The sequence below is a fragment of the Nipponia nippon genome, unplaced genomic scaffold (assembly GCF_047370975.1).
Source record: "Nipponia nippon isolate SJK-2023a ecotype South Korea unplaced genomic scaffold, ASM4737097v1 scaffold_1, whole genome shotgun sequence".
Classification (NCBI taxonomy): Eukaryota; Metazoa; Chordata; class Aves; order Pelecaniformes; family Threskiornithidae; genus Nipponia; species Nipponia nippon.
In genome coordinates this window covers 13,578,129-13,600,655 of record NW_028262290.1, presented here as the reverse complement: position 1 = coordinate 13,600,655, position 22,527 = coordinate 13,578,129, and positions in this window count along the sequence as shown.

Sequence of the window (22,527 nt, the reverse complement as noted above, 5' to 3'; positions counted from 1 at the left end):
TCAGTCTCTACTGCACTAAACATAAAAATAAAATAACAGTGCGTGACTGTTCTTTAGTGGCTTTTAAATTCTCAGGAAATGAGCTCTCCATGAGCAGGTAAGGTGGGGGGTTTTGATGACAACTTATGAATCAGATGACACACAAGGGAAGCAAAGGGAAAGAGAGAAAAATATCCTCCTAATCTGTTCTCAAACAGATTGTCAAAATGTGCTGCTGCTGAAGCCAAGTATTTTAAAATTTAAATGACTGGGTACAAGTCTGGTTCCAGTGTGGACTGACAGCATGTGAACCCCTGCAAGCTGAAACACAGCAGACAATACAAGGAACAGCACTGTGTGTCTCCCACAGCCACCATCCAGGTGGGAACAGATGAGTCAGCAGGATGAGTCTTTGTGCATTCTTCTGCTCACACAAACAAGCTTCCAAAAAGCAAATTCCAAAAAGGCAGTTAGTCATAGAAGACATCAGTTGCCAATGCAAAAACATCAAATTCAGGATATTTGTCTTTCTCTGCAGTGGCAAGGGACATTGACCCCATGTTATGGCAGTAAGGTGGCCTTGACAGACCATCAATGCTAAAAAGATTATATTAATATCCAAGTATTATAAAAGAATTAGCCAAAAAAACCAAACAACTCATTTAAGGGTCTGGCTGCTAACCTTCCACATGAAAAAGAGAAATTTCCCAGGGACAACACCACTTCCCACAGGACATGTGGACCCTGTAAGTGACTTCATTGACCTAGGGGACTGGGGAGAGAGGAACCCTCACCTTTCAGCAGTCAGTGGTTGAACTCCTTGAGTTCACATGTACCAGGACTCCCAAAGGCAGCAGCTGTGGAGGGGCACAGGACCATCGTGGGGTGCTTCAAGGCATCTCTCAGCCCAATCCTGTGGCTTCCCAAGCACCCTCCACCCTGCACTGGGCACTCACAAGATCCACAGGCTTCACCTCATTGTAAAATAATACCTGAACAAACAAATGGCACCACATTAGCTTGTGACCTGCAGGTTGCAGCTCAGTCCAGGCTGTCTTTATTGGTCAGCATTGCAATGCACACATTTGTGTACAGGAGTAGAAGCTCGCTGCTATGAAATATTAAAACTAAGAAAACATTCTCTGCATGATTTCTCCTCAGATAAATAACCTAGGTACAACAGAAATGCATTCAGGGCTTGATCCCACACTGGTTACTCAGGCAGCCAGAAGTCACTGAAAGTTTTCTCGAATAAAGGCTACAAGGATAGTGCTTTAATTTCCCCCCCACCTCTGGTATGTTACTATGGTCTGTTTTTCTGTAAGCACTCATTCATTTTGTTTTCATTCATGCCCATCTGTGACCACAAAGATGCAGAGAACAGTTCATGAGAAGACATGAATACTAAAATCAGACTCAATTCCTCTGGTGTGGCTTCAGAAGTGAAAAATTAAAGCCTCCCTTTGGGAACTTTTCATGGTGATTATTGTTATAATAAACTATTAAGTGATGGAGTGGTTACTTGATACCTATGGAGACAAAATCCAGTCAGACTGACTGCTAAAATCGTGGACTTTTTTCAAATATTAATGTGTCTTCACGGGCACTGAGCTTCTAACATCCCTGAGGTGCAATAACCAGGTGATTTATGGTGGCAGCACAGAGTTGCTTGCAGGTAGACTTTGTTGACATTTGAGATCAGCTGTACAAAGAAAAGTTCTTCTAACATAAATTGAAATTAGTGTTAAAAAGAGAGGCCAAAACTGACAGAATGTACAATTCTTACAATCCTACCTGGTCTTCCACTGTGTAAAAGGGATCTTAATGATTATAACAGAAATTTTCATGAGAGAAATAATTTGACTTGTTCTGTAAATCAGCTTGCTTGATTCATAATCCCTCAGATATCTCTCAGACAAGGGACCTCCCGGGGCAGCGCTGTGCTTTTGTTTGCCCTGCCGTTTGAACTGACAGCCTGACCAAGAGTTAGTACTAAAATGGTAATGAGAAGATCTTATTTACACTCTAATGGAAAAGTATTTCACCATGTGATAATAATAAAATAATAGAAATATCATAGGGTTGTTAAACCTTCTGTAGAAAAGCCTACTTTTAAAAATTATTTTGTAATTCCCTTAAACCCTTCTGCAATCCTGTAGTAGAGATACAATTATCTTTTAATCTTTCCAGGGACTGAAACCCTCCAGAAAAAAATCACAGCCTGTTACACTGAAATCACTTTCCTTTTTCCTCACACCATTGACTTGTGTTTGGACACAAGTGTTTTAACAGTTGGACGTGATGATCTTATAGGTCTTTTGCAACCTAAACGATTCTATGATTCTATGACATCGCTCTGCTGTTCGCTAAAGAGGAGGGCACCATGAGGACAACATAAAGCTGATGATGTTTTTATTGGTGCACTCAGCACAACATGAAGAGCAGAGAGTTTACCCTCTTGATGGTTGATACTGGCATGAAAAATTACTTTTTTTCTTTTTTAATTAAAATAATTTGGCATCAGTCATCCAGTGCCAAGTCTGATAATACAGTGCAGGAAATAGCTTCCCCCAGCTCCTGACAGCGTGCCACAGCTCTGCTCGAGAGGTAGCCCAGTCACTCCTGGTTGTTTCTCATAGGAAAGTGTCAGTCAGCACAAATGTCTGTAGGACTGTGCAAGAAATTATGCAAGACAAAAAAAAAAAAAAAAAGTTTTCTTATCACTTCACGAAAGCTAAACTACATCTCTAAAAGGAGTCCAGTAGCAATCATTTCTTGGTTTTGTTTTTATCAGTATTGAAGACATAGACAGGTGATTGGCTTAAACTGCACAGAAAACACGATGAGATCCATCAGAAAGAGAAGCAGTATGATTTCCCTTTAAGTGACGATTAGAAACACATTAGATCCAGAATAGTGCATACAGTTGATGCTGCCTCTGGGCTATTTGCAGCCAGCTTTCAACCTGTATTACCCATATTTTAGTGCATGACCTCCCACCAGCTGCCTTCCCAGAGCCTTTGGTTATCTCACACAAGAGACGCTTGAGACCACCACCTGTGGTGAGATAAAGTAAAGGTTATACTGATTTCAGACTCACGCTGCTGCCTGGAAATGCTGTAATCAATGGAGTGGATTAAATCTACTCCAGGGAGTACAGAAGATGCTCTAGGGTTACTTGTTCACCCTTTTCCTCTAAGTAGTGTTGGCCAAATTCTTTTTACAATTGCCTTGTTGTTTGCCTCTTACACCTGGCTCTTGCTTCTGATGGACACCTGCCTCTTGCCAGCCCCAAGTGTGCTCACCCGTTCCCAGCGAAGGGGAGCCAGCAGGACCACTCATATTTCTGGATGGCTGAATACCAGCCAGGTCTCACTTTAGCCTGTAAGCATGAAAAACCCACCTGCCTGAGTCTCACCTAAATTTTCATTCCAACTATTTGTAAGGTTTATAAATTATCCCAAGAGGTTAGTGTTGAAACAAGACTTCTTAAAAGCTACACTTTTTTAAAAAGGTAGGATTTTACTGTGTATTCACCAATAATACCTTCCTTACCTGGGTATTTTACAGGGAGGACTAATCGTCCCATATTGCTTGAAGATTTTCCTGGCTTTATGCTGCCGCATGCTACATCTTTTACAAGTGAGCAGATAGATCTATTGTTGTGAGCTGTGTTTGCAGAAACACTCACTGAGTGGGCTGTTCACTATTATCTGGTTGCCACAGCAAAACCATGGAAAGGTCTTCCCAGAGGGAGCTCCAAAAATCATACTGTGCGCAGCATGATTTGGGGCTGTTATTGTGAGTTTCTTAAATTTTTATAAGGGAACAAAACCACATTGTGAACCACAGAACCTTTCTTACTGAACCCCAACAAAGCCTTGTTTTTGGAACAGCTCCTAAAACTATCTCATCAGGTCTAGAAGGCAAAAGAAACAATTGTTAAACATAACAACACAGAACTGCATAGCACTGATCTCCTTTCTACAAGCTGGATTTTCCAAGCATGTCATGAAACTGCAGGTGGATGTGGTGGGGTCTTGATGAACTGATAATCTGGATGCTATTAACACAGGCCATTCTGGGAGCCCCTCTCTGCTGTGGTCTCCGTAAGGTGCCAGCACACCCAGGATTCTCCATTCACACCCATCTTAGCCTATTAAAATTGTCTGAAAAAAAAAAAAATGGGGCAGAGGTAAAATAATCTTTCCTGACATAGAAAAATTACTGCAAATTCACCTGGGAGATAAAAATAAGTGAAAATTTATCTGAGAGGCTCAGCAAAGCCTAACTTGCAGCAAAAGGGAAGAGAATGAAGTGTCTGAATTTAAAATAACTTTGTGTGCAAACTGCTGTTCCAACAGGAGTTTTTGAAGAGTAGCAGGCAGATTATTAGGACAAAAAAAACAGGAAGAAATCTTATACCACTAAGCTAAAGCAAAGAAACCTGAACTTCAAACCACAAATACTTGGCATTTTTTGAAAGGAGGAGCAATATACTAAGGCTTTCCTCAATTTCAAAGAATTTTGCTATTTCAGACAAATTTTTATTCTCTACCGTTACTGAGGAAAGAATCCTACCTCTAATTTACCATTCAGATGTACTACCTAGGACTGAGTTACTCACCTGATGGGATGAAAATGGGTACTGAATCTGAGCCTCATCTGACTTAAAAAGGCACATCTACTCACACTCTTAGGTGAAAAACAAAATGAATGAAGAAAGTACCAATGTGTCTCCAGCAGCAGAAGTTCTTCAGGCAACCAAAATGTTGCTCTATAGATTTGCTACCTACTTAGACAAGATTGTCCATAATTCATATTTTCCAAAAATTGCTAATCTGTCTGTCACATGTAGGAACATAATATATCATGTCTTCTAAATATTTTGCATAGCCTTAACAGGTGGGACATTCCCTACTTGTATTTCTTCTTCCCTTTCTGATTTTGCTTACTGCAAATTTTGTGTTCATAATGTCTAGGTCCCTTTAAAGCCGGAGAAAAAGAAAACTTTTTCTCCCTTCTTTGTCTCCTGTGATGTGATGTGATTTGCTCATAGCTTTTCCTTCTCCACAAGGTTTAACATGGATTGATAAAACACAGCTGGTCGTATGGTCAAATTGCAAATATCATTGCATGCCAGCTAAGGGGTGAACTTTAAACTGAAAATGGAAGAAATTCAGAGAAATGTGCATTTCAAAATGTGGATTATACTCGGACATTCTTTTTATATTCTTGATTCAGAACCTCAGCTTTTACATTTTTGTTCATTTCGATCTCCAGTGATCATAAACATACACACAAATTCTGTCTTCATGCAGCATATAGAAATACATATGCTTACTGTTACCGTTATTACCTTATCTGCTTTTGGGACTACTCTCTCATGTCTGCTGTTCCTTTCCCCTTGTCATATGCTTTCTACTGTGCATTTTCTCCCACATTTAAGGGAATTGTGTAACCTTTTCTACTGCTGCCCTGAATCTCTCCCATTCCCTCTTCTGTCTGGCCATCCTGGCTCTGCTCTTTCTTCAAATCAAAATCTCTTTTCTCTCATGCAAAATCACACTGTACCTGGCTCTTCTTTTGATATTTTGTGTTTTTCATTATGTGCTGTTGGCCAACATTATCTTCAGGAAACTGGTCCTTCTGCTCCCTCTTCAAACATGCTATCTGACAACCAATTGGGAACGATGAGCTGCTGATCTTGCCATCATCACTTTGCACCATTTCTTCCTTCATTTTTCTCTCTGCTCCCACTTTTTCTTCCTAACTCTCCCCCTGAGATGTTCCTTGCATTCCCATCTGTGGTTTCACTAGGACAAAAAGATAAGTCATTCAGGGTGCATGTTACTGACTGCAAAGATGACATTACTGACAAAATTAATCACACTTTCAATGTCTCACCCAACTTCAGAGGTCTAAAAGGTATCTGTCTCTTCTAAGGTAAGTAAGTGAGATGAATCCCACCCTGGTTGTGAAAAAACTGTACCAGTAAGAGGAAAATTGTTCACAGCATTATGTCCCTTGCTCTCTTGTACAGGATAGCTATAACTCAGGTTATAAGGGTTATATCATTTAAAGGTATATTAATGCATCTCTCCCAGAAACTCTTGAAAAAAACTCTGTGATCCATGGCAGCTCTTGGTACAACTCAGGAGATGTAATTGTTTAATGGGCTGTCCACACTGGGAAATGAATTGCACAAACACAGAAGACCATCACATCCCTCACCAGGCTATACTCCAAGCACAAGATTCCCTGGCTTTGCCTTTATTGTCTATTAAAGGAAAATATGCATTTGAAAAACCAAGAAAACATAAAAACCTACCAAATTAATTAAAAAATGAAGTCATTTCCTGTCACATTCTTTTTCCACAAGGAGGAAATCCAGTAAACAACACGGCAATGGATATGTAGCACTCATATACCTCATGGTGAGGGCACTCTGTAAGAGACAGAAGCAAAGTGAAGAGCAATCCTATGTTGGCACGGTATGTACAAGATGACATTTAATGTCAACAAATAATTAAGCCTGAGTAGAGATTTATTGCTGGTAATGATGACCAGCAGCATTGCACCACATCGTGTCTTTTATTTTTGGAAAAAAGAAACATTATCCACCATTCTTTCCTTGCATCACACAGTTTCAGTTATTAAATACACATTTTTCAACTATATTAGTTGAACTGTTAACTGTTGACATTGGCTTCAGAAATACCTCAGACTTACGGGAAAAAAAACAGGAATTAATTGTATTCACTATCGTTCTGATTGATTTGGCAGCTTTCAGAGATATAAAAAGTAGCAAGTGTATACAAGATGCTCTCATCTTTTCTTATATTTGGATTTTCAACTGACAAATATCTCTGAGTCCTTAAGCCAATCCTTTGCTCTTGCAGGTAGAAGTATCATATAAACCATTTCAGAAACTTCCAGCTCCATCGTAAAAGTCATTCAGGTTTTTCATGATTTTTCAGAGTTAAGCACCTCTTGGGGTTAGGAATTTGTTCCAATTTTCCAGGAAAAAGGTATTCATTGTATTCACTTGACCTCCATTTACATACGTTTAACTTTAACAGGGCGGGGGGGGGGGGGGGGGGTGTCTCTCTCTCTTTCACATATTTATGGATTGATCTCTCCCAAGCTTTCAATGTTTTAGACTAAGCAGGACAATTTCTTTTAGACCTTTTGCATAAGATGCCCCTTTTCTTAATGATCTTTATCAATCCTCTTCTACAGCTCATCTCTGAATGTCCATGACCAGAAGTGAACATGGTATCCCATTTTAGGTGTCTCCAGCACCTTCTGCTCTGATTCTAATAGATAATAAGTCAGCTGGAAATATTTCCTCTAACATCTTTTAGGACAGCTTTGCCTTTAATGTTTTTCCTTGGATCTAGCAGATTAGCACTACATGAGCATCCCATGATTGATATATGAACCCACACAAGCAACAAATTCCCAGCTTATTAGCAAAAGTGTTAATTAGTCTACAAGAACAGAGGTTTGTATTTTGTCCAGTTGAGTTTCACCTCTTCTATAATTCTTGTCTGCCAGGGCACCCAGCTCTTCCTGGAAGATAATGTCATGCCGTCTCAGCTTCAAGCGACTACAAAATGTCATCAGCACACACTTGTTTTCTGCCCTGTGGTCATTAATATAAACACATTGCACAGTGTCACTGCCCAGACACTGCCTTTTCTGTGAGTGCTCCCTCCAGCCTTGCCTGAGCGGGTGTTCACCCACCCTGGAACCCCTCTGCTCATCCCCAATCCTGCAGCATGACTGTGTTTCCCACACAGCTCAGTAAGAAACCTAAAGTACGAGACATATTGCATTTCTTCTTTTTTAGATAGGAGCCTATCTGTTTACACAGCCACTACACACCTTTGCCAAACCCATGCCACATTTTGTCCCATCCTCAATTTATTAGTACTGTAGCATACTAGTAGTAAAATTTCTCTTATTTTCTTTCCCACTGACTGTTACGACTTTACCTCATAGTCGGTATGATAGTTGGTATTGAAAATGGAATCTAAGTATTAATTTTATTTTGGCAACACATTTTATTATCCTTAACACTTATAAAATTCTCACTGCATAGCAGACACATTTCTCTTCCTATATGACTCAAGATCTTTCTTTTATTTGTTTTAATATCCTTTGCTAGGTCTGTCTCAGCTTGGCATTTGGCAATTTGCACTGCATTCCACCCCATTTTGAACCTTGTGACTGCTGATGGCCCTTTTTCTACTCTTTGAAATATCTCTCTTTTCTAATCTCCTTCTTAAGGCAGTTATTTATCTTACTGAATCTGGAGAGTTTCTCTGTAAGATTTTCCTCATGGCTGGAATACAGAATCCTGTCACTTCAACAAAGAAATTTGTGACTGCTCATACACTGGAATACCTGGACCCTGCTGTCATCAGTACCACTTGTCCTCCAGCCTACACCAGACACATTAGGATATCTCATAGTGCTTAACACAATCCATAGTAGTCTGCTTCTCCTTAACACTGTTATGCTATCTACCCATACCTGTTGCTCTCTCTGATACCCTTCTCTCACCCTTGAGATCCAATGCAGCACCACTACCCCAAGAATTTATTTGACCAAATGATTATGATTAGAAGTAATTGTGCATTATTCTATCCTTACCTTTATTTCTGTTTTTGTTGGACACTTTTTTTTCTTTAGTATCAAACCAGGAATGTTATTCCACTTTAGAATCATAGAATAGAATCGTAGAATCATTTAGGTTAGAAAAGACCTTTAAGGTCATCGAGTCCAACTGTAAACGTCACACTGCCAAGTCTACCACTAAACCATGTCCCTAAGCACCACATCTACACGTCTTTTAAATACCTCCAGGGATGGTGACTCCACCACTTCCCTGGGCAGCCAGGGAATGTTCCAATGCTTGACAACCCTTTTGGTGAAGAAATTTTTCCTAAAATCCAATCTAAACCTCCCCTCGCGCTACTTGAGGCCATTTCCTTTTATCCTATCACTTGCTACTTGGGAAAAGAGACTGGATGCTATTGGCCTTCCTGGCCACCTGGGCACACTGCTAGCAATAACTGCATCAACTACTCAAGTATTGTGTCTTCAATGTTAATGTCATCCCTTTGCAGCCAATTTCTTTATCAATTGCATAACCTTGTTCACCTGACAACCTTCCTTCTGTTCCTGTATCCGTCCTAGGAAGAGACATCAAAATTACACAAGTGTTCCCTAATCTAAATAGCTTTCACAATCATGCCTGCCTCATTGGTAAAGTGAGGCCATATTCTGGATACTCAGATAGATTCCCTCCTTTGGAAAAATCAATAATGCATCTCAGTAGCAGAACAGCCCTGAAACTGAGCCATCTAAAGGTCCTTCATTACTTTGATATGCAAAGCCCTCCTGGAGCTTGGCAGAATTTTGTTAAAGAGCTACCATTGCTTAAAGCTCCCCACCCATCCAGGTAGGGCTTCTTAGTTCCTCTCCAGCACAACCTTGCTGTGTTATTTGTTCCCTTTTTACTCAGCAGCTTTCTTTTTGTATGTGTTTTCTTCTTTTTCCTGGTCCCCACAGAATCCTTTTCAAACTTGCATCCACATGTTATAGCTTCATTCCAGGCACATACACACCTCTGGATCTGCAGACAAGGCCATTGATTTTTTGCAGTGAGGCCTTCCCATTCCCACAGTTCTCCCTCTCCCTTGTGTTAGTATGAATTTGCAGGTCTGTTTGTTCTCTCCTCTGTGACAACACCCCCCTTTTGTGCTAAGGAAAAGGAAGGCTAAATTAGGTAAAATAGTAGAACGGAACATGGAAATCTGCTTTGTGATCATAAACAGTCAAAAGCAACATATGCTAGAAAAGGGTCTTGGGTACTGATCGTCCAATATCTAGGAAATCAGACTTGATAGCAACATCCATTTTACCTATGAGATTCCCATTGAAAAATTACCAATTACTGTTTTGGGGTAAGACTAATAAGAGATCTCTGTTAATCGTAATTGGCATTTAGGAACCTTAAAGGCAAGCTCCCTCCAAAGGCAGGGTTTGTTCTTCATTTGCCTTCACTCCAGCATAATCACACTTGCTCTAGTACATCCCTCCTCTGACACCTTTTTTTTCCCTTATGTTGTCTATACTTTCTATATTGTCTCTGCTGCTGTTTCACTTCCTTTCCCTATAGTCTTTCAGGTGCTACTATAGTCTATGAAAATTAATAACGTTTAACTTTTCTATAATGCTCAACACAGCTCTTCACATGTACGTAGACAGAATCCTACCACGAAACACAGGCTTTATTTTAAATTACTCTATGCCAGGCTGTGCCATCATTTTTCCATTGAATGACATCATCCAAAGAAATAATAAGACAGTATTTTAATTCTGTAACAAAGCAAATATAAAACATGGTTATTTCTCTAGGCAAAACAAAAAAATCTTAACACTACAGAACACAAACACAAAACTGATATGAGAAATGCAATTTCCACAATATACCAATGACTCTTCTCACGAACAAGAAACCCTTCTCCAGTACATGAATTGCCACCATATTTTTACAAAACTCTCAACAAAACAGCCTGATTCCAAAGTTATTTCAAATAGTGCTATCAAAGCACTTTTGTTAAGAACAATGGTTTCATCTTTCAGTTCCCCTATAGCTGCAACTGAGCAAATAAAGAATAAAAAAAAAAAAAAAAAAGGAAAGCTTTTGAGAATTACATTATATTTTTAAAGAGACAGCAATAATCTCAATTATATTCCCTGGATAAATTAACAAAGAAAAAGAATCTCCCCTCCTTCTTTCATTTCTCTTCACTTGACACCTCTTCAGGATGCTGATTTCACCATCTGGCTGTGATTTTTTATTCATGTCTTATGTTTACTAAAAAATGCAAAGTAAAAATGCACAGGGAATGGGAGACACCAGTATAAAGATCTCAGAGGGATTTTTCAAGCAACTACATTTTACTTTTTCCTGAGCTCCTTTTGGTTTTCCCTGTGGGAAAGATTCCTTATCTATATGTTAATATTTTCCATACCCATACGGCTAACCCAGAAGTTGGAAGCACCATTTTGAAGCGTGGCCATTTCTTCAGAAGTTGCCTGTGCCTCCAGACACTGTGCTTTCTGTTGACAGACCCCCTCCTGTCTCTCACACAAATTTGCTCAGGCAGGAGTGAACCCCTAGACCACCTACGTGCAAGCCCTGCCCTTTACATCCCAAAGGAGATTGTCCTCTGGTCAAGAAGTAACAACTCCTGAGCCTGCCTTATTTTTTCCCCTTCTTCCTTTTGTTTCTCTGTAGAGCAAAGGTAAGTACCCTTCATCTCCTCCAAGCCCAGAAGCAAGTTTAAGTAAGACCAGAAGGCAAATGTAAAGGAATTGCATGGAAGGAATAAAGTACGGCGACTTTGATTCCTCTGAAAAGAATGAACATAGTTATAAATGTATTATTCTTACCACTGGGATAAGAGCTCCAAGAATGGATCTGGAAAACTGGCTGAAGCGTTGAAAAAGTAATCTTCAGACACTTCTCATGTCCTAACACAAACCTGAGTAAGAGAGAAAGCTCACGCAGCTCCCTGTTACCAGCCAGCTATGCTTTGCATGAGCACCATGAGCTCAGCCAGTGATTCCCAAAGACTTTGGACTTCCAGGTGCCTCAGAAAGACCAATAGCCATTTTTCAGGATGGTCATGAGTTCTGAGCAGAGCTTCGTCAAGGCCTGAATGTTTAAGGAATTTAGCAGGACTTACTCATAAAGAAGACAGCTATGACATTAGTGCAAGGGTTCACTCCTGTTAGCTCCCTTGCCCCTCTATATATGCTGCAACTGCTCTAACTGCCAGTACCAGCAGGAATAAAAGTAACCACAGTATGATGCCATTTCTGTAAGCTCTGCCGGTTACAAGCATCTTAAGCAATCAATGAAAACATCTTAAAAAAAAACATGTACTGGGCATGCAAGTTTGAAAAAAAAATTTTTAAAAAAAGGAGATGGGTAGAACAAGCCTTTGGTACAGAGTGAATATCATCTGAGCAACACAGGAGACTTGCACCATGTAACTATATATCCAATGACAGAAAATGTAAACATAGACTGACATGCCTACCCCAACAAGGTGCAACTTTGAAAGGGTCCTGGGATCATGCAGGATAGAGCTTCAACTGTTCAGCTCATCAAAATGATGATTTAATTGGATTAGTAACTACCTCCATGGGGAACAAAAGCAGATGATGGAAAGCTCCACAGAAGTTTAACAAAGTTCTAATAGCTCAAAGTATACTAGACAAGTTAGAAAATAGAGACACAGATTTTTCATCAGAAAGCTGAGTAACTATTGAAAAATTAAACCCAGAGTTTACAGCTTTTTTTTTTCTGGGAATATTTCCATCATGATTTTTCTTTCCCAAAAGAAAGTCTCAAATAAGAATGAATTCAGGGAAGTCCTGTGACATGTGTTATGCAGGACATTGGTCTAGATTAGCACTATTGTCCCTTCCAACCTTATAACATATGAATCTCAAGGAAAAAAGTAAAAAGGAAAAAATAGCTCTCAACTAGTCACTCTAACTTTCTGACGAACATAATTGTCAACATTTCCAAACAAATAGAGCCAGTTGCTCTTTTCTGCCCTGAAAAAGCTCATAAAGCTGTTATTTGTTTGTGCAACAAATAGCTCTAGTGACCTGAAGATCTAAGCTGTTTCATTTTGCTGCATGGAGGTCCAGTGAAGATATCAGCTGTAGGAATGCCCCTGTCTTACCAATGCCAGAGAAAATATCATAGGAAAAGCACTGAGCTCATACTTTCTCCCAAGGCCATGGTTAGCTTACATCATGGATACTGTGTATCAAGGTGACTACAGTGGAGAAGTGATAGGGAAAAGATGAGGGAATGAACCTGATGAGATAACTCCAAAAGTCTGAACCCTTCAGTTACCTTTTGTCCTCCTCCAAACTGTCAACTTACAAAAACTTTTACAGTCTTCCCCTTCCCATTTTAACATCTCCTTTTTATCTGGAACCCACTATGGAGAAATATTTGTTGGTACTTCCTATAGGTGGTTTTGTGCTGGCACTTTACTACTGACGAAAGTGACAGGGCTGTAACTTAGACAACCTAGGAAATTATACACACACGAAAAAAGATTAATAGAATAAATTGGGTTGGAAGGGACATCTGGAGATCATTTTGTCCAAATCCCTTCTCAAAGCAGTGCTAACTTCAAATTTGGATTCAGAACCCTCTCCAGTCAAGTTCTGAATATCTCCAGAGGATGGAAAACCCACAATCTCCCTAGGCAGCCTACCTTTTCCAAAGTCGCTACAAATTTGCAGTCACTGCTTTCTTCTATCAAATATTTTCTAGTGAAATCTTATTAAAAATTTTGAAAGGATTTCAAAAACTTTAACACATGCATCCCATTTGTACCATGGCATGACTCTTTCTAGCTATACTGAAACCCCCATTAACTCTGTCCATGAAGCAACTGCAACACCTCGTAAAGTCTTGGGTAGATTTGGGTTGTCTGCTGAGCTGGGTAAAACAAGTTTCGAGTTTGTACTGCAGTCAGATTGAGTTCTTTTCACCCTGATGAAAAGCTGTTATGATAATAGTTACAGGAAAATGTACAGCACTTGGGCAGCTAAAAGAAGAAGATATGGAAAACTGAGCAGAAAGCTGGAGCTCTGAAAGCAACAGTGATTTCCTGATTTCCTTGTTGGAACAGAGCTGGAATGAAACAATTCTAGGCCAAGATTTTAGCGTGAGCTTAGCATCAGACTCGTGACACTGGCACTGAACCTCCCAGCTGGAATATGCCTACCTATTAGACTGTGTGAAATAAAATAACATTATGGCCAGGATTTTAAATATAGACACTCGGCACAGACCTCTGCCTTCAGATCTATTCATGTAGATGAAACAGCCTTTTTTTCTCAAGAACTGAGCACTCAAAACCATCAACCCCAAACGCAGCTGCTGGGAGCCATTCAGCATTTTTTCATACCTATTTATTTATTAGCCTAAATAAAAATGTCAGAGCCTAATATTAATCTCCTGATTATGGAAACTCTTGGCTTGTGCCTGTTTCATTTCATTTCCATCCCAACAAAGAAATAAATCAGTCGGACAATTCAAGTCTTTCTGATTATTTCAGAACTGGGAGACTATCAAATAACAGGGGAAAACAGTTTGAAAGGCAACCTGCACATGGATCACATGTAGGAAACCCCTGTCAGCTCCAGAAGAGGTAAAGTCTGTGTGCATTCAGGTAGGGGGAAATACAGCAGTGTTTTTATTTCCAAAGTGCAGGCAGTGAGAAATGGGAGACTCCTTCCAAATTTCCATGAAACTTTGAAAAACGTTTTGTTTGTTTGCAGGAGTCAGCTGAAATGCAACTGGTGCCAAAGGGAACCAGCTTTAAAAATCAGTAACGGCTTGATGCCTTACTCACATGCAACAGAGCTCGAGCAGAGAATCAGACAGAAGAGTGAATGCCAACTGGAAGCAGGAACCCATCCAAAACATTGCTGGAATTTATTCACTGATCATTACGGCCCCAGCACCTCCAGTAAACTGCCAAGTGTTCATTGTCTGAAATGGCCCAGACTGCAGAAGTCATTAGATGATGTTGGTTTTGTAATACCTTCTTGGAAAAATCAGAAGTTCTGTACCAGACACAGGAAGATATTTATCCTATTATAGAAGAGAAGGTAGCATATAACACAAGGAAAGAAGAAAATAAAGAAATGAGTTAGTCATTCCCCTTATTTTATCTTTCTATCGCCATATCCTTTCTGGTATTTCTACACCTCTTTTTAGTAAAAATGGCCTTAATGTACTTAATTTTACCTACTCATATTCACTGATGTGCTAAGGAGCTTACCGGCTCTATTCCTCCCACCCTAAATGCCAGCTCCATGTCCCTTTCTTCTGCAACACCTCTTCAGGCAGAAACAGCATTTGCTCAGACCATGACTGAGCTTTCCTTGCCTTTCCTGTACTGGGGAAAGAAGGTAAAATCTGGATCAAATCTGCTCATGGCTTCAGGAATTACAGAGTCAGACAGTGTGATTACAAAGCCTTTTCCTCTTTGGAAACCAAGTTAACAACTTACATGGAAGACTTTAAAAAACAAAAATAATGTATAATCTCAAAAAAGCTTCTGGGATAATGAGGCAGCCTGTAGCTAGCTCCCAAATGGTGTGCGGAAGAAGAAGATGCAAGGATCTGACATAAAGGTGACTGCATGCTGGACCTACAAAGATTTAGGTCATTTAGGAAATTTTCTGTAAAGGTGGGCCTGGTGTGAGGGGATTTGGGGATGCTATACCAAAAAGCTGCTTATGCTTCAGCTATAACAATAATCCTGTGTGAAGAGAAATGTAGAACCTACTGCTTTCAGGTGCCTACAAGGTACTGGTTAGAGGTAGCCCTGCTTGAGCACTGAACCTCATAAAATAAACTACTGGCAGCACTGTCCTAGTGGACAGTATATTCACCCCCTAAAGCCAGATATACCTGACTGGGAGCATCTTACAGAGTACCTCTCTCTCCATCCCTCCCATGTTTGCAACCGTGGCCCCCTCCAGCAGGGTTAGGTACATGAAAGGCCCAAACTAGCTCAAATCACCAAGCAGGGGCCAGAAGGGAAAATTTTGTTCACTTTGCAGAGCTACCCAAGCAGCAAGCAAAACCACCTGGGCCTGTTCCAGTTCCTGCTCTTGGACAGGTCTCCAGGCTCTCTTTCCCTGCTCCTTTCATGTGCATACAGTAGCCAGAATTTGTCACCTTGCGGGCATGTAATAGTTACCCATTCTCACGACACCTTCCTATGAATGTTTTTTATTTGTCCTTCTGCAATCCCATAGATCTATAAAATATGGTCAAAGCCAGGGGGTTCTTCAGAGGCTTTCTCTGAAAACTGAAAAAAAAAATAATAAAGTGATGAGTTATGGTTATTAAAATAAGATGTAGTACCGCCTTGCAGACAATCTCGGGCTTTGTTATTTCAGGCACTCAGCCAACAGAGAGGCAAAGCAATGAGCAAAACTGCAGAGTGCAAAGTCTAATTTGAAGAATAATTATTATCATTATGTTGCAAGACCACGTTCCCTCACTGGGACCTGCATGAGAAGTTTCAGGCTCTGACAGACATTTGGCAGTCAGGCTTGGAAGATAGGGATCTGCAAGACTCTTGCAAAAGTTACCAATTGCAAAAGAGACAGAGGGGTGGGAGGAAGATCTCTGGGTTTCAAATAGTGTGTGGATGACACTGAGGGCCACTCTGTCTCCAAGGAGTAGTTGGCATGAAAAATGAGAGCTGTCATTAAAGCAGGGCAGGAGTGGAGGGTGTTTAAGGAGATTACAAAAGTCTGTATCCCGCCTCTAGGAGAGTCTGGCAAATTTCTCACTAACATTGATGTAAACCTGCAGCATCATCCTGCTAAACCTCCCTCTGCTTTTCTGTTTGTAAAGGGGAAGGTCTTCAAAATCGGTTGTGCACTACTTCTGCAAGGGGTCCTGAGTCCAGGCTGGGCAAGCAGTCATGTGCTACCACCCTCCGTCCTGGGCAACACCACACTGTCAGAGGACAATCCCCAGCATGATGCTCAAAGCCAATGCCGAGCACTTAGGCAGCTCCTCTAGGGCTGGGGGACATCTAGGCATGTCAGAGGGCATCTTCAAAAGCCTGAACACTTAGCAGCATAGAGAGCTGCCTGAAGTTAGCTGATAGGAGGTATTAAATATAAGGCGATGCGTGAATTCCCTCCCTCCCACCCTTGTGAAGAGCAGTTAGGGGCTTGAGTCCTTTCTAAGACCTTAAGCATTGCAGGGCTGATTTCCAAAGCTGTGTTATAAGCAGTAGAAGTCGATTGTGGGGTGCATTTGGAAATCCTGTCTGTTGTAGGCACTCTCTGTGTTTAAAAATGCAGCCCTAAGTGACGGAGACATTTAGGTGAGTCTGGCACTTGCAGCAAGCATGTTTGTAGAGTGCACTGAACCCCCTGTCCACATTACAGGATTCATTTAATTTGGATTTACTACCCTCAAAATAGGAATACCAGCCCTTGTGCACAGAGGGATCCTGACATCATTTTAAAGTCTGACAAAAGTAATACCCAAAGAAAACACGAGGGCAACCATACAATGCAATGCAGCAGAACTCTGTTTTGAGAGAGTAAGCAACTCGTCGGTATCAACAGCTGATAAGAAAAAGGATAATGTTGGCCACAGACATCTGAAATTACCAGGAGCCACAATAAAAGCACAACAATGGTAATCATTAGCTGTTAATAATAATGATGATGATAATAATAATTTTTAAAATTATGTCTTTTAAATGACAGAAGCCACAGCAAGAGTGTATTAAAAGTCACATTTAAAACTGGTCAGGTAAGATCCATGTTTTAAATAAAAGCACTTCAGCAAGCCTCATCAGAGCTGCCACACTGAACCCAGCTCAGACATGCAGAAGGGAAGTGCCCGGTGAGTGGGTCACTTTGGGGAAGGCTTGAGCTTTGTAGAAGTGTCCATGAGCTTTGACATATCCTTGACACATGTCTACACATCCTCAAAACACCTGGGCAGAGACAAACATATGGCTCTGAAATCTCCCCGTGACCTCATTATCCAAGGGTCACTGGTTCAGGCGGCTCTAGCAGCTCCCGTCTACCTAGGGAGGTTTTAACCCATGACTGCTCATGTGGTCCGAAATGTTGAAGACAAAGGATTCCTCTCATGCGTTTAATTGAAAGCAGCCAAAGGCAGAAGCTTTGAGATTTTAGCTTGTTCTGAATGAAGTAGTATGAATGAGTGAAGCCAAAAAATTTGCAATATAGCTGTTCCACCACAAAGGGTGGGAGAGCAAAACCTGCTTCACCACTGCCCAAGCCGTAAGCCAGTGGGACTCCTGCATTTCACTCCTTATGGTCGTTTAATCTTTGGCCTTAAATCCCTCAAAGCCATTTGTTATCAGCAACTGAGAGAGGACAGAGTAGCATGCTGATGAGAAACCACAAAACACAGCAGCTCCTGGGAAAACAGTGTGTTTTGTGAGGCCAGCTCCCTTCACAAGTCGAAGAGGCAATGGTTCACCTTGGGGAGCCGACAGCTGATAAGCAGCAGGCAGAGAGGGAGGAGAGCAACCCCCCCGTGCCCAACACTTCTGCTGAGAGCTGCTGGCAGAGCTTGTGGAGACAGGGCTAGAAATAGCTGGGTCCAACTGCAGCAAAAGCTGCAAGACACCAAGGTTCATATTAGCATGTCAGTACTGAGGCAGAGAGCACATCAGCACAGCAGGCCAAACCACAGCCGCCGAGGCGACGTCTGGCAGTCACCGGCAACCTGCTTTAATGCAGAAACCTGTAGAAAGGCTGGATGAAACAGAAACCAAAGCCAGGAGTTGCACTAAATCACGTACTCTTGTTTCCCTTGGGTGGTAAAGGCAAGTTCTTGACTTCCTGTAAGCAGCAGAGCAGCCAGCTCTCACCTCCAGCATCCCATGTCCAGTTCTCCCTCTTCCCCACAGCAGCTATAGTATTTGATTACTTGCAAAAATAATATTAGCAATATATAAAAATCCAGAGAAAAATCATTGGAATAGTCCTTTTCATGGGCTTATCTAGCCCATTAATTTTAGTAGTTTCCCTGAAACTAAGCTTTAGAGAGTAAGTCACCTCTTTACCACCACTTCCACATCTGAAATTTGCACGACGTCTTGCAGTTTGACATTGTTTTGCCCCAAACTTGCCGCCATCTGTAAAGTGAACGATGTTGGGATTCACGGCAAAGAAATGCCTGTGGGAGAGTGGGGCTGCTCCAGTCCACAGAGAGAAGCGGTCCCTGGCAGGTGGGGTGGGAGAGCAGTTGACAGGGAAGGTCCTCCCCCAAAGCAAGGTTCAGTAGTGGGTCTGAGCAGTTCAAAGGTGTAGTAAGAAGGGTTTAAATGGGGTCAAAAAGGGTTTGGAAATTCATTAAATAAAAGTCCATAAGAGCTATTAGCAGCAAATATGCACCTCTGGGTCACAGGGTGCTGGAGGTTAGGAGAGTATTCTGGGTGGAATTTCATACATACTTTTTCTCTCCTTACAATTTTTCCTAGACAATTGCTTTGTCTGTTGTTTCAAACACTACTACTGCCTAAGGGGGCACTTGGGTTGACCCCTCAAAAGCTGCTCTGGCTTTTACAGGTTCCTAGAGAAGCAGAACCAACAAGGCTGCGTTAACACAACATTCAAACGCTCACCTATGTAATTTCTCTTGCTGAGTAACCCTGAAGAACTGTTGTACAAACCAACTACTTGGTTTAGAAATAGTGAAGATAACTCCACACAGCACTGTGCCAGGGCACGCCCACGGAAAGAGGCAGAAATACAGGACGAGCAGGCTCTCACAGGCAGTATCTGGAAGGGACTGTGCTCTGCCTGCTGGCCAGTTTTATTAGCTCTCCTGACATACAACAACAACTGCTACCAAAGCCATAATATAATAAGCCATACTACAAAACATAGTCTCCTTTGAACAGATACAAGCATAACACTGACACACTGCATTATGCTGCGCAGATTTGCCCAAAAACTGTTTCCCCATTGCGGCAGAGCAGCTGCACGGGACCTGAGGACAATAACCTAAGAAGTGTTTTAAATAAAAAACAAGGGGCAAAGAAAGAAAAACCCTAAAGTTATCAATGTACCTAACTATAGTCTCCAAAATTTTCTTCTGTGCTTCTAGAAGAAGGAAGAAAATAACGCTGAAAGGAATGAAGAATAGCGCTGCTACCATACCCTGGGCTGACAGTGGCATCAGCCCAAGCAAGAGGACATAGTTAAGATCTTCCAGAAAATTGCCCAAGTTACTGTATGTTTGGCATACCCTATGACTAAATTCCTCTCTAAAGTTACAAAGAGTTTTGCTATTAACCTCAGCTGGGCCATGGTTTCACCCAATATTTTGATTATGAAGCTCTCTTTTATTGCACTCTTCTGGATCTAACATTACGTTATCTTGGCTTCTGGGCCCCACAAAATCCCATTATAATTAATCTTACTTCTACGATAACTCTGGCTCAAAGGATGCTGTCATAATAACCATGAATATAATTGCCTCACCATGCTGCAAGCTGTAGTAAATCATCAGCCACCATACAAAAGATCAAAGTAGGCTAATTAAACTGTATCCTTAGCTGTCTGCTGCAGACATTTCAAACTACTTTGGCTCCCAGCTGGAAATCAATGTTTCACAAGGGCTAAAGCAACTCTGAACAAAGACCAAGAAAAATATATACTTGTACTTAAACAGCTGTTTAGTCTGTCAAACTGTAATAAAATGCTGAAAAGACAACTAGTAGATAATGAATAATGCAGTCAAAAGCATCTATAGGAATCATCAGATTATTGAAAAATAGGCAAGAATGTACATAAGTATTGAATGGTCTCTTGACTTTAGTCATGTAGAAACAGCACACCTTAATCATCTTAATTAGAAAAGTGTAAAAAGTAGAAATGCTTGGCAAACCTCTCTGGGTTGTCCACAAATATGACTTGTTTTCCAACGATACTGTTTGCTAAGAGCATTTATTAACTTTAGAATAACTGGAACAATATTAAGGACCTGATCCTTCATAACCTCCACCTGGAGTTAGGAGTCAGATTAACTTGAAAGAAACTATCCCTCCCTCCCAAAGACTTCCTAAATCAATAAAAGTTTGCAGTGTGAGGTATGAATTAAGAACAAGTAAATTCATATTTTTAACTAATTCACAAAGAGACTTGGATTTACAAAGTGAGTTATTTGAGACACATCATAAAATTTATTTCATGTCAATGCAAAACATCTGATGTTTCTGAGGAATTAAGATCAGGTATTAAAATGCTCTTTGGACTTCTCCATCTTGAGCTGAAGCCCGGCTGGTCATCATGAATCGTGGTGGGTTAGCCCTGGCCTGTTTCCTACAAAGTATTTATGTGAGCGTTTTCGAGTGGTATCAGTGACTGATGCAGATAAAGCTGCCCCGACTGACTCTCACCAGAGTTTGGTATAAACCTCATAAGGCCTGTGGGGGTTTAAGAGCTGTTGTTATTCTGCATTTCTTCATGCAGAAATGAAGGCAGTTCACTGTTTCAGTATTGCAGAAAGAATCGTTGCTGAGGTGTGATAGGAATAATCTTTTACACAGGCTCCGGCTTAGCCCCAGAAAGGGCTGTGTTGGTTTCCTCATTATTAAAAGTGTAAGACAATCCCCTGTTTTGAAGGATGACCTAAAAACAGAGCGAGGGAAAAAAGGGAAAAATGCATACTTCCGAGCTAGTAATTAAAAAATTAAATATTTTGGTGAAGAATTAAATATTTTGTTTACAAAAGCAGCCTTGATGCAACTGAGACTCCTCATCCTATGAATTTCGTTTAGTATCACATTTTCCTACACGCACAGCAGCCTCCATCACTCACAGAGAGCCTCTTCCTCTCACTCCCCTCTTCGGATTCAGGGAGGCAATGCCTTACGGGGCTCCGACCTTGCAGGGAGTGGTAGGGAAAGAGAGAGCCCAGCAGGGGGGTCCAGCTCAAGAAGAAAGGAAAAAATGCACATTTCAGCTACAAAATCTGACAAGGCATCAAAGTAGCATTTCTAAATCAATGTATTTCTGGGTTTGGCAACAACCCAAAATACTTTTTTTTTTTTTTTCAGGAAGTAGAGTTTATGAAAAGAACTTGTTCTCTACAGAACACAACATTAAAAAACTGTGTCAAAGACTATTTCCATTCCAAAGAGGTTGGCCAGAAAATTTTTCCTGAGCTGCACCTAAAAATATTTAGCTGCCAAAAATTCAACATAAACCTCATCTTCTCTAATGTATTTATTCTAAAAATTCTAGAGGAAGGATTCTTCTGTTTAATTTCATAAGACATCAGCAAAACCAATTTTTGGCAAGTGGATATATTTTTATTTTACTTATGCCACCAAAAGATTGATTTTTGTGTTGAAAATCAGTGGCATTCAAAACCTGCCAGGGACTTCTCCTACCCTACACTTCCATTTCCATGCCATAGGCAGAATCAGAAAACCCAGGGAAAAGTTGCTGTCACCAGCTGATCTCAACTCTTAAAAATCCCTCCAGAGCTTCACCTTCGTCTCTCATATTCATGCACTTGTGCAGGCTTCAGTGTGACAAGTACAACATCTACACAGAAAGTAGGGTGGAAAGGAGGAATGAAGCACATCACATGCAGACGGGTTTTGTAGGTGATCTCTGGTCTCCAACATGGCAATCTATAACAGGAGAAGCAAAAGTGGAAAAAAAAAAAAGATGTTACCATTGTAACCACAGCTATTTCCCACAGCAGTAGGAAAATTAATATCTAAAGGCCAGTAACAGTTTGGGATTTTTTTTCTTTTTGGTTGGGTGATTAAGCCCACACAAATATCTCCATGTGGGTCAGCCCAAGTACTATTTTATTATTAATAGAAGAAAATGAATTAGAAAAGTGAGTTTTGGATCAAAATGAAAAGTATTGTTCAGTACAAAATAGAG